At 32.9% G+C, this 12,899-nt stretch overlaps 1 long non-coding RNA gene across 1 annotated transcript; it reads left to right on the top strand.

The window, feature by feature from the left end:
* The first annotated feature begins 6,735 nt into the window (after window positions 1–6,735).
* On the top strand, window positions 6,736–12,205 carry LOC133180076 (uncharacterized). The gene is made up of 5 exons (XR_009720270.1): window positions 6,736–7,063; window positions 7,983–8,114; window positions 9,433–9,643; window positions 10,565–10,696; window positions 12,016–12,205. It is a non-coding gene; the product is annotated as an uncharacterized LOC133180076 (long non-coding RNA).
* The last annotated feature ends 694 nt before the right edge of the window (window positions 12,206–12,899 follow it).

Raw genomic sequence — 12,899 nt, 5'->3', positions numbered from 1 at the left:
CAAAACAGTTAAGGTCATTCATTCGAATACTGAGAGGTTCAGAATCATTAAATCTTGTAAGATGATGCATCTTGGGGCCATAAAACATATTTAGTAAAAAGTAAGTCACAGTGACCTACTTTTTTAACTTTGCAGACATTCAGTTTCAAAGTGTTTTAGAGGCATTATTTGGACATTTTAAGGCCTATGATAATAAAACTTTGTAAGTTGATGCATCTTCGGTCCTCGAAAAACTAGCCAAAAGTAGGTCACCTTGACCTTCTTTTGAAATTTTATGGCTATACTTAAATATTAAGGGCACTATTTGGCTTATAATCAAAATTAGTCAGTTGACGTATCTTGGGTCCTCGGAGTAGGTCGACTTAAAAGTAGGTCACCTTGACTTATTTTTCAATTTATGAGACTATAATTAAATATTTCATGTACTAATTGGTTTAGAATCGTCAAATTTTGTCACTTCATGCATTTAGGGTCTTCGGAGTAAGTCAACTGAAAAGTAGGTCATCGTGACCTACTTTTGAAAATTTATGGCTTTAATTTAATATTTCAGGTACTAATTGCCTTAGAGTCATCAAACTAAGTCAGTAGATGCATCTCAGGTCCTTGGAGTACGACAACTGAAAAGTAGGTCACCTAGACCTACTTGTGAAATTTTATGGCTGTATTTAATATTTTTGGGGCACTATTTGGCTTAGAATCATCGAAATTTGTCAGTTGGTGTATCTTGGGTCCTTGGAGTAGGTCGACTGAAAAGTAGGTCACCATGACCTCCTTTTTAATTTAGATGACTATAATTAAATATTTTGGGTAATAATTGGCTTAAAATCATCAAACTATGTTCGTTGATATATCTTGGGTCCTCGGAGTAGGTTGACTGAATAGAAGGTCACAGTGACCTACTTTTGAAAATTTATGGCTTTAATTAAATATTTTCAGGTACTAATTGGCTTAGAATCATCAAACTTTGTCAGTTGATGTATCTTGGGTCTTTGGAGTACAAAAACTGAAAAGTAGGTCACCATGACCTACTTTTGAAAATTTATGGCTTTTAATAAATATTTCAGGTACTAATTAGCTTAGAATCAACAAACTTTGTCAGTTGATGCCTCTTGGGTCCTCAGAGTACGACAACTAAAAAGTAAGTCACCATGACCTACTTTTGAAATTTTATGGCTGTATTTAATATTTTCGGGTACTATTTGGCTTAGAATCATCAAAATTTGTCACTTGATGCATCTTGGGCACTCTGAGTATGTCAACTGAAAAGTAGGTCACCATGACCTACTTTACAATTTATATGGCTATAATGAAATATTTTCGGGTACCAATTAGCTAAGAATCATCAAACTTTGTCAGTTGATGCATCTTGGGTCCTCAGAGTAAGTTGACTGAAATGTAGGTCACTGTGTCCTACTTTTGATATTTTATGGCTTTGTTTAAATGTATCAGGTACTAATTGGCTTAGAATAATCAAACTTTGTCATTTGATGCATTCTGGGTCCTCAAAGTATGTCATCTGAAAAGTTACTGTGACCTACTTTTGAAAATTTATGGTAATAATTTAAAAATATTTTAGGTATTAATATGCTTAGAATCATCAAACTTAGTTGATGCATCTTGGGTCCTCAGAGAATGACAAGTGATAAGCAGGTCACCATGACCTACTCTCAGGTACTAATTGGCTTGGAATCATCTTGGGTTCTCAAAAATGTTTCATCTTAAATGTAGGTCATGATGACTTACCTTTGGAATTTCAAGGCTTTATCTTAATATACAGGATACTTAGAGGCTTCAAATAGAAGTGATAGGTTGTACAGTTTACCAGAAGAGCGATTCAAGGCTCTTTGGCCTCTTGTTACATCTCAGAATGATTACCTGTGTAGTATTTGAATTAGCGTTGGTTTTAAAAATAATTGAAGTAATAACAAACTAAAAATACATATTCAAAAACGCTTTTAATGTAAAAAAAAAATAAATAAAAACTACCATTATACACCTAACAACACATTAATAACAACGTATTATTATGGATCCCCAAAGAACCAGCAAAAAAGGAAGTATGAAGTGGGGATATATGTATATGCGATTTCCGCTCTCTTCGTTTACCTGCAGAATGTGTTGTGAAACAAAACTCTGCAGTTGTATATGTTATACCTGCAAACAATTAGTATGCTGTATGCAATGTTTTCGTTTGCTGCTGGACAGCAGGTGCCCGCTCTGTCGAAGCGGCACTGCAACAAGTAAGTTCTTATACTGATTAATTATGAATGATATTATATGACTGTTTTTTTGTGTGTTTTTTTTTTTATTTTTTCCCTTTATTTTCTTTCAGATGACGTCTTCTCATAAAAGTGAGATGGTTGGGGAGGGGGAGGGTAACTTGATAAGTAAAGATAAGTAAAACTATTACTCTATTTTAATATGATTTTAAAATCTATTTTACTTCTCCGTCTATTAGAAGTGTTTTAAAATAGGTTTGATTTACATTTTTTTGCAAACAACTCGTGTATCTTCATGAATGGGAAAGGGGGGGGGGAGGACTTCTTATAGCATTCTATCGAAATGTGTATATCATCCAATGTTTATAACGTAGGATTACGCACTAAGGTTTTATTTGGACACAGTCCGGTTTGAAGGGTGACCGACGTAAATGCTCGATAACCAGATAATGATATTAATTATGGTAAGTAAAATAAAACAATGTCAGTTTTAAATAATGTCATTATTTACTATTAATGGATAAATAAAAGATAATATAATTATGAGAATTTAGTTGTAATCTTCAGTTCTAATCTCCCTTAAATGTACTGTGTATGTGGTAAAGTGTAAATATTTGAAAAGAGGATATATTTTGAGAATTTTAGGATTTTGTGTTTATTTGACATGTTTAGTATTATTATCTACAAAATAATTTTGATATTATTATTTACAGGAAATTTATTTAATTTAACTTAATATTTATATTTCAGCAATTTATTATTTATTTAAGGTATATTATACTTTAGAAGATAAAATTAGTTAGGAATTACTTTAGTATTAATAAATATAAGTTCCCCTTATTGTAATAAACTTTGAGAGGTCAGTGACCTATGAAGTGACCCATCAGTGAGATTTCATTGACCGAGGTTTTGGAGGGAAATCTCTTTGTGGGCTGTGTATTTTTGGTCAGAATTGGTCATACCAGTCTTTTTGTCTAAACTGACAGGATGCCTTGATTTCCTGATCTCATTCAACTTGGGTGTAGCAGTTTATTTTCTTTAAGTGTTCAATTCCAGAATTTCAGGTCTGTTTTTAATATTATTAAGGTCTTCCGTTCCAACGGAAGACCTTAATAAGAAAATCTACAAAAGTAATGTCTCTCCTTGGAAGGGGAAACATAATGAATGATCAGGGATCAATAGGTCTTAAACTCTGCAATGAATTATAATGTAGATCTATATTTACTTTCCTGTTTTTACCATTTCTAATATATTTTCTGTCATGACTTCCTTATTGTTTTTCATCTGTTTTCTATTATCAGTATTTTTTTTTAGCTCACCTGAGCTGAAAGCTCACGTGAGCTTTTCTGATCACATATTGTCCGTCTGTCTGTCCGTCATTAACATCTTCGACTTCTTCTCAAGAACCACTGGGCCAATTTCAACGAAACTTGCCACAAAGTATCCTTGGATCAAGGAGATTCAAGTTTATTCAAATGAAGGGTCACACCTTCCTCCAAGGGTAGATTATAATTACAAATTAGTGAAAAATTAATGTCATGTTTTAAAAATCTTCTCAAGAACAACTCAGCCAGGACAGATGATACTTGCATGGAAGGTAGTGTAGATTCAATTTTGTTCAAATCATGCCCCCCCCCCTCCCCCAGGGAGTAGGCCACAATGGACGATCAAAGTTTTACATTGGAACCAAAGGAAAACTCTTTAAAAATCTTCTTTACAAGAACCACTGGGCAAGGAAAGATGAAACTTATGTGGAAACATTTCCAGGTAGAGAAGTTTCAAATTTCTTCAAATCATGGCCCTCGGGGGTAGGGTGGTGTCAAAATGGAAGTTTTACATTAAATAAACATGGGGAAAATCTTTAAAAATTTCTTCACAAACACTGCATAGCCATGATTGGTTATATTTATATGGAAGCATCTTCAGGTAGTGTAGATTCAAGTTTCTTCAAATCTTGCCCCACCCCATCCCCTCACCTTAGGGGTAGGTTAAATACTGAACTCCTAGTCTAAGTGCTCAGGTGAGCGATGTGGTCCATGGGTCTCATGTTTTGTTTAAAAAAAAATACCCACTAGTTTTTCTTTCTTTTGGGCAACAATTATCTTCAATTACCTATCAGTTTATTTTATACTTTTATGGATCCTTTATAGTGGGGTATTTTACTGTCTCAGGTGACTAATAAGGCCCTTGGACCTCTTATTATATAATAATACTGCCTTTGTCATCACAAAGTCACTGTATCTTGTACTAACAGATTGTGTATGACAGTCTCATTGGATGCAGAGCATATATAAAGAAACAGAGCAGCGGAATTTTACAACCTATCCCATAATTTGTTAGCGATTTTCATGAATGTCTAAACCTTTAGATATTTTTATTTGAGATTTTGAAGTTTATACAAATTGTTAAAAAATGTACACAGTGCTCCAAGTTGCGACTAAAATGGTTGCATTTGCGACCAAAAAATTATTTTGCGACTGGAAATTAAAATTAACTCGCTTTTTCGCGACTGAGAAAATCTGGGCTGGCGATTTCAATTTTTATGATCGGGATCGAGATTACTTTTTTCCCAAGATTCTCTATCAAGAAAATGTTTGAAGACATTCATAAAACTTCGTTAAGCGTCGCAAAGACTGAGATTACGTAATGATATGCCAGCATACAATGGCTGTCAAATGTCGTATTCCTTTTAAATCCCGATCTTGTTAATGGAGCACTTGGTCAATATTGCTTGAATATCATCATGTTTTGGCAATATGGACAGCAACTGTTTCATATGTTAGGTTCATAAAAAAACATAACAAACAGCTGATGAAGTCCTATCTCAATTGTTTCCACCTTATGCACTCATCAGTCAAACTTGCTGCAATTTCATTTGAATTAATTTTAATTCTAGGATAAAACACTTGTGTTCTTATATCCCTGTGTCTTATACCCTGTGTCCCCGGGTAGCACCCCATTTCACTTGAGCTGTCCTTCTTTTCCCTCCTTAGAATAATTGTAGTGTGATCCAAAGCAGATTACCTAATTAAAGGGCAGTCTGAAATTCGCACCTGCACTGTAGCTCCTGTACATCTTCAATTACTCAAAAACACATTACTTTGGCCCATCTGAAACACATACATTATATGTACAGATCCCTGCTTCCAATTATAAGTGACTAAGTAATTACTTTGATCTTTAATAGACAGTCAGGGTTCTCACTGTCCTTTTTGGGACAGGACCCGGGTCCCACTAGATTGGGAAAATTATCGACATTTTGGGTCAAATTAGGAAATTTACTGTTATACAATGCTTTTAAAAAAATTTTAAAAACATGAATTAATTGTTTTAAGGTAAAAACAAAAACAACAGAGTAAGTTCAATTAGGTTTTAAACTAGAACAATTTAATATTTTGTTTACACACAATGTACATTTTGTTATATTGGGAATTTTTAGATAAGTAAATTGGGAATTGGGGGGGGGGGGGTATCCCAATTGGGAAGGGTCCGATTATCGGACCCAATTCAGACAGATTGACGGCCCTGGGACTGGATAGGGGCTAAGAGCTGAAATAAGTCTGAGAATACCCAAGCTAATTCTGTTTTAATATAAAATTTATTCATTGACAAAAAAAACATGTTGCAAATCATACTGTGATACAGAATACAAATATAGTCACATAGATCTCTTATTTTATTTCTCTTTTTGTATAGTTGAGTCTTGTCAAGTAAATTAAAGCATTATAAAATAAATCTTGAAGTGAATTCACACAAAATGTGATCAGAAGAGCTCACTTGAGCTTTTAGCTCAGGTGAGCTAAAAAGAAATACTAGACTAGAGGCTAATACATGGATTTAGAGATCAGTGCTCATGATGAGAGTGGATAACTATGAGATCAAGATCAATGTTGCATCATATTAACATATCATTTATTCCAAGGATGCCTTAGAGATGGCTTAGAGAATTTTATTGAAAATTCACATAAATGATAAACATTAGGTGTGCTTTCCACATTTTAAATTTTCAAAAAGACCACTGTTACCATAGAAACAAAAGAAATACCGGTATGCAAATTTTAAAACTTCGTTTACCTCAGTAAGTGATTAGCCAATTTGTTAAAACTGTAAAAGATTGTCCCTTGCATTCTATCAAAGTGGTTTATACATAAAATTGAAAACTGATGGACAAGATTTGTAGTTGTAGCCAGAAAATGAACAAATAATTTAAGAAAAATTACTGTCTTGTTGCTACTAAGTATTTAAATTGGTGTGATAAATACTTTACCAGGTTTATGCATAATGAATAACTCCAGTAGCCTTAATGTGGGTCAGTTAGGGCCTCATCAGGGCTAAAAATGCTATTGCTTGCAATAGCAGACTTTATATATGGGTACATACCTCTAATTATTTTTAGAATCGGTAGGAGAAGAAAGTAGTGCAGAAAAAGTTACAAGTTCCTTAATTTGCAGACCTGAATTTAAAAAACTGTGATAATGTATTAAACTGAGCCTCATACTTGTTGATAAAGAGTATGTTCCCTTGCAAAAAAGCTTGGCAGATGTAATTTATCAAGAAGATCAGCAGAATTATTTTATGTATTATAACACCAGTGAGAAGTCTTGAATTCCCCTACTTTCACTTTCATTTTCAGAGGTTAACGCAGACAGACGCATTTTGCCGGAAAACGAATCTGACATGCCACCTCGAGATTTTAACCAAGGAAAGACAACTTGATGTGCTTTGATTTGAGGGGTCACTCAATGCTGAACGAAAATTAGGGACATTGCTATGTGAAGAAACGTTAACATTGCCGCCTATGGGAAAACAATTAGTGGGCTGTACCCAATATGTTGAGCCTATTGGTAAGAGAAAATTCTCATAGATCTTTACTTTGTTTTGAACTCGGTGTTTACTATCATTTCCAATTGTTTAAATTTATGAAAGAAGCAAATTTTAATTTATTTATACATATTTTGAAACAAATCGATTTGTTACTTCCTCCCCCCCCCCCCTCCCCCCCCCCCCGGAACAGACAGCTTATGCACATATCGCCCATATTGTGTACACATGTAGCATGTAAATTAAATGTATCGATTTTATACAATTTATTAATTCAGAGCCATTAATAGATATTTAGAAAAGGAACAATTATTTTAAAAGTACATCCACCACTATTGTTTATTTTCAATACACAAAAATTCACAAATGAGGTCGGAATCAGTATTCAGTGAAGTTCAAGGTCAAAGTGAAAGTATAGTGGCAAGTAAGTTATCAAAACTGCTTAGTGCTACCTAGTGCAGAGTCTTGCAGTATGTAGGTGATATGCATTTGTCATTTTATGAAAGATGTAAAGAAAAAAAAGGTTTCCATGCCTTATTACAATAATTGTAAATGAAAAATTTATTTTCATGAAATAGAATGACATGAACGAGGACATACATGTGCATTCTTTCAAAGAAGTCTGTCAGGCTACAGTTGTGTAGAACTTTTAAAGCAGTGTGTGCGTGAACATGCACAATACAATTTTTTTTATTAAATGCATTACATGTATTTGTCTAATGTATAATTATTGTCAGTAAACATGCTTTTTACCTGTATTATTAATTTACATGTAATTTAACAATGCTGAGACTAATCAGTGCAAATTCATAATTTTCAATTGATATCAAATTATGGGCATAAAAGTAATGTGGTAGGATTGTGTGTGTTTGTTGTCTGTCTGTGAATGCTTTAGGTGCTGATAAATTATTGTACCATTTTTTAAATTGATTTTTTTTTTAGGTTCATGGTGATACAGGACAACTTCGAGGTTCATGCAGATGGTGTTTAAAACTATCAGTCAGTAAAAACAAACTCATTTGAACATATCTCGAGTCTTCACATGTAAAATGATGGCCGCAGTACTTTTAATATGTAAGTTGAATTTTCTAAAGCTTCTTTGTGTGTATGTGTGTGTGTGTGGGGGGGGGGGGGAGGGAGGTGTAATTAAAGCTTAGAAAATGTAGATTTTAAATGAATATTTGAGCTATGAAAGTGACCATCAAACTAGTATGTACATGTATGCTATATATTTTACAGCTAATGTATTTTGAAAAGAATTTCAAAACAATTACATTCATAGTGTTGTGTATGATAAAATATTAAGATTAAAAAATATAAGAGTTGAAATTTCTTTAATATTTGTCAGTCAGAATGAGCAATTCATTTTCCTACAAATTACAAAATGGTTACCATGGAAACAAAACATTTTCTGTAGACTATTTATTTGATCTGCTCATGTAAGTATTTTTATTATTTTAAAGTTATAATGAATATTTTAGTTCTAATTTCATCTTTAATTAAAAGTACGGGAAAAGTAACACTACATGTGTAATAAGCAATCCATTATTATGATGTCATTATGACGTCATAGATGAGTGAACTTGCATTGGCGTAAAAATTGCTTTGAAACAGATGAATGTATACAAGAATGTAAAGGCTTATAACTTTTTTATTCCTACACCAATTTTCCTGAATGATACATCAATGGACAGGAAATAATGAGTACTTTCTAGTTTTACTACTTTCGGGGTATTTGTAAACTTAATTTTTTTGTCAGTCATGGAGAAACAATGAATTCAAGGGTGAGGGATGATAAAATTTTGTGCAAAAATGCATTAATATTTTGAAATAAGAGAAATGGACCCATATGAGTGCTTGATTATGATTTTGCTTGATGTATTTAAAGTTCTGAAAGAGAATAAAAATGATATAAGTACATTAATAGGCTAACCGATGACTTCAAATTTGGGTGCAGTTGTGGCTAGATGGAAGCATTTTAAAAGGATTTTGCATATACAACTGTGTATGCTGTAAAATCTTTATTAATGATTGAATTTTCCTGAAATTTGGCATAATGTCACTACGTAGACTGTAGTATGACGTTTAATGTAAAATGTTGTAAAATCTAGAAAATACTTTTTCATATTGGGTACATACCTCTAATTATTTTTAGAATCGGTAGGAGAAGAAAGTAGTGCAGAAAAAGTTACAAGTTCCTTAATTTGCAGACCTGAATTTAAAAAACTGTGATAATGTATTAAACTGAGCCTCATACTTGTTGATAAAGAGTATGTTCCCTTGCAAAAAAGCTTGGCAGATGTAATTTATCAAGAAGATCAGCAGAATTATTTTATGTATTATAACACCAGTGAGAAGTCTTGAATTCCCCTACTTTCACTTTCATTTTCAGAGGTTAACGCAGACAGACGCATTTTGCCGGAAAACGAATCTGACATGCCACCTCGAGATTTTAACCAAGGAAAGACAACTTGATGTGCTTTGATTTGAGGGGTCACTCAATGCTGAACGAAAATTAGGGACATTGCTATGTGAAGAAACGTTAACATTGCCGCCTATGGGAAAACAATTAGTGGGCTGTACCCAATATGTTGAGCCTATTGGTAAGAGAAAATTCTCATAGATCTTTACTTTGTTTTGAACTCGGTGTTTACTATCATTTCCAATTGTTTAAATTTATGAAAGAAGCAAATTTTAATTTATTTATACATATTTTGAAACAAATCGATTTGTTACTTCCTCCCCCCCCCCCCCTCCCCCCCCCCCCCGGAACAGACAGCTTATGCACATATCGCCCATATTGTGTACACATGTAGCATGTAAATTAAATGTATCGATTTTATACAATTTATTAATTCAGAGCCATTAATAGATATTTAGAAAAGGAACAATTATTTTAAAAGTACATCCACCACTATTGTTTATTTTCAATACACAAAAATTCACAAATGAGGTCGGAATCAGTATTCAGTGAAGTTCAAGGTCAAAGTGAAAGTATAGTGGCAAGTAAGTTATCAAAACTGCTTAGTGCTACCTAGTGCAGAGTCTTGCAGTATGTAGGTGATATGCATTTGTCATTTTATGAAAGATGTAAAGAAAAAAAAGGTTTCCATGCCTTATTACAATAATTGTAAATGAAAAATTTATTTTCATGAAATAGAATGACATGAACGAGGACATACATGTGCATTCTTTCAAAGAAGTCTGTCAGGCTACAGTTGTGTAGAACTTTTAAAGCAGTGTGTGCGTGAACATGCACAATACAATTTTTTTTATTAAATGCATTACATGTATTTGTCTAATGTATAATTATTGTCAGTAAACATGCTTTTTACCTGTATTATTAATTTACATGTAATTTAACAATGCTGAGACTAATCAGTGCAAATTCATAATTTTCAATTGATATCAAATTATGGGCATAAAAGTAATGTGGTAGGATTGTGTGTGTTTGTTGTCTGTCTGTGAATGCTTTAGGTGCTGATAAATTATTGTACCATTTTTTAAATTGATTTTTTTTTTAGGTTCATGGTGATACAGGACAACTTCGAGGTTCATGCAGATGGTGTTTAAAACTATCAGTCAGTAAAAACAAACTCATTTGAACATATCTCGAGTCTTCACATGTAAAATGATGGCCGCAGTACTTTTAATATGTAAGTTGAATTTTCTAAAGCTTCTTTGTGTGTATGTGTGTGTGTGTGGGGGGGGGGGGGGAGGGAGGTGTAATTAAAGCTTAGAAAATGTAGATTTTAAATGAATATTTGAGCTATGAAAGTGACCATCAAACTAGTATGTACATGTATGCTATATATTTTACAGCTAATGTATTTTGAAAAGAATTTCAAAACAATTACATTCATAGTGTTGTGTATGATAAAATATTAAGATTAAAAAATATAAGAGTTGAAATTTCTTTAATATTTGTCAGTCAGAATGAGCAATTCATTTTCCTACAAATTACAAAATGGTTACCATGGAAACAAAACATTTTCTGTAGACTATTTATTTGATCTGCTCATGTAAGTATTTTTATTATTTTAAAGTTATAATGAATATTTTAGTTCTAATTTCATCTTTAATTAAAAGTACGGGAAAAGTAACACTACATGTGTAATAAGCAATCCATTATTATGATGTCATTATGACGTCATAGATGAGTGAACTTGCATTGGCGTAAAAATTGCTTTGAAACAGATGAATGTATACAAGAATGTAAAGGCTTATAACTTTTTTATTCCTACACCAATTTTCCTGAATGATACATCAATGGACAGGAAATAATGAGTACTTTCTAGTTTTACTACTTTCGGGGTATTTGTAAACTTAATTTTTTTGTCAGTCATGGAGAAACAATGAATTCAAGGGTGAGGGATGATAAAATTTTGTGCAAAAATGCATTAATATTTTGAAATAAGAGAAATGGACCCATATGAGTGCTTGATTATGATTTTGCTTGATGTATTTAAAGTTCTGAAAGAGAATAAAAATGATATAAGTACATTAATAGGCTAACCGATGACTTCAAATTTGGGTGCAGTTGTGGCTAGATGGAAGCATTTTAAAAGGATTTTGCATATACAACTGTGTATGCTGTAAAATCTTTATTAATGATTGAATTTTCCTGAAATTTGGCATAATGTCACTACGTAGACTGTAGTATGACGTTTAATGTAAAATGTTGTAAAATCTAGAAAATACTTTTTCATATTGGGTACATACCTCTAATTATTTTTAGAATCGGTAGGAGAAGAAAGTAGTGCAGAAAAAGTTACAAGTTCCTTAATTTGCAGACCTGAATTTAAAAAACTGTGATAATGTATTAAACTGAGCCTCATACTTGTTGATAAAGAGTATGTTCCCTTGCAAAAAAGCTTGGCAGATGTAATTTATCAAGAAGATCAGCAGAATTATTTTATGTATTATAACACCAGTGAGAAGTCTTGAATTCCCCTACTTTCACTTTCATTTTCAGAGGTTAACGCAGACAGACGCATTTTGCCGGAAAACGAATCTGACATGCCACCTCGAGATTTTAACCAAGGAAAGACAACTTGATGTGCTTTGATTTGAGGGGTCACTCAATGCTGAACGAAAATTAGGGACATTGCTATGTGAAGAAACGTTAACATTGCCGCCTATGGGAAAACAATTAGTGGGCTGTACCCAATATGTTGAGCCTATTGGTAAGAGAAAATTCTCATAGATCTTTACTTTGTTTTGAACTCGGTGTTTACTATCATTTCCAATTGTTTAAATTTATGAAAGAAGCAAATTTTAATTTATTTATACATATTTTGAAACAAATCGATTTGTTACTTCCTCCCCCCCCCCCCCCTCCCCCCCCCCCCCCCGGAACAGACAGCTTATGCACATATCGCCCATATTGTGTACACATGTAGCATGTAAATTAAATGTATCGATTTTATACAATTTATTAATTCAGAGCCATTAATAGATATTTAGAAAAGGAACAATTATTTTAAAAGTACATCCACCACTATTGTTTATTTTCAATACACAAAAATTCACAAATGAGGTCGGAATCAGTATTCAGTGAAGTTCAAGGTCAAAGTGAAAGTATAGTGGCAAGTAAGTTATCAAAACTGCTTAGTGCTACCTAGTGCAGAGTCTTGCAGTATGTAGGTGATATGCATTTGTCATTTTATGAAAGATGTAAAGAAAAAAAAGGTTTCCATGCCTTATTACAATAATTGTAAATGAAAAATTTATTTTCATGAAATAGAATGACATGAACGAGGACATACATGTGCATTCTTTCAAAGAAGTCTGTCAGGCTACAGTTGTGTAGAACTTTTAAAGCAGTGTGTGCGTGAACATGCACAATACAATTTTTTT

The sequence above is a fragment of the Saccostrea echinata genome, unplaced genomic scaffold (assembly GCF_033153115.1).
Source record: "Saccostrea echinata isolate AGI-Se365-2 ecotype Australia unplaced genomic scaffold, CSIRO_AGI_Sech_v1 ptg000005l, whole genome shotgun sequence".
NCBI classification, from domain to species: domain Eukaryota; kingdom Metazoa; phylum Mollusca; class Bivalvia; order Ostreida; family Ostreidae; genus Saccostrea; species Saccostrea echinata.
This window is presented reverse-complemented; position numbering and strand designations above follow the sequence as displayed.